Genomic DNA, 362 nt, shown 5'->3' on the forward strand with positions numbered 1-362 from the left:
TGAAATACATCATTTTCAGTTACCTGTTCCTCCCTCTTCCTTCTCCACGCCTGTCCCTCTCCCTCCCTCCCTCCCTCCCTCCTACTCCCCCTTCTCCTACTCCTATACATCACACCCTCCATCCCTTCCTATGCTCCCCTACTCCCTCTCCCATGCCCTTCCCCCTTCCCCTATCCCGTCCTCCCCCTATACATACCCTTCCCCTTGTCCTCTCCTACCCCCCCCCCCCTTTCACACACATACATACCCTTCCCCCGTTCTCCCCTAACCCTCTGCATGTACCCCTCCCCATCCCACAGCTACCCCTCTACCCCTACTCTTCCCCTATCCTCCCCAACGCCCATCCACCCACACATACCTCT

The sequence above is a fragment of the Penaeus monodon genome, chromosome 25 (assembly GCF_015228065.2).
Source record: "Penaeus monodon isolate SGIC_2016 chromosome 25, NSTDA_Pmon_1, whole genome shotgun sequence".
In the NCBI taxonomy this organism is placed as follows: Eukaryota; Metazoa; Arthropoda; class Malacostraca; order Decapoda; family Penaeidae; genus Penaeus; species Penaeus monodon.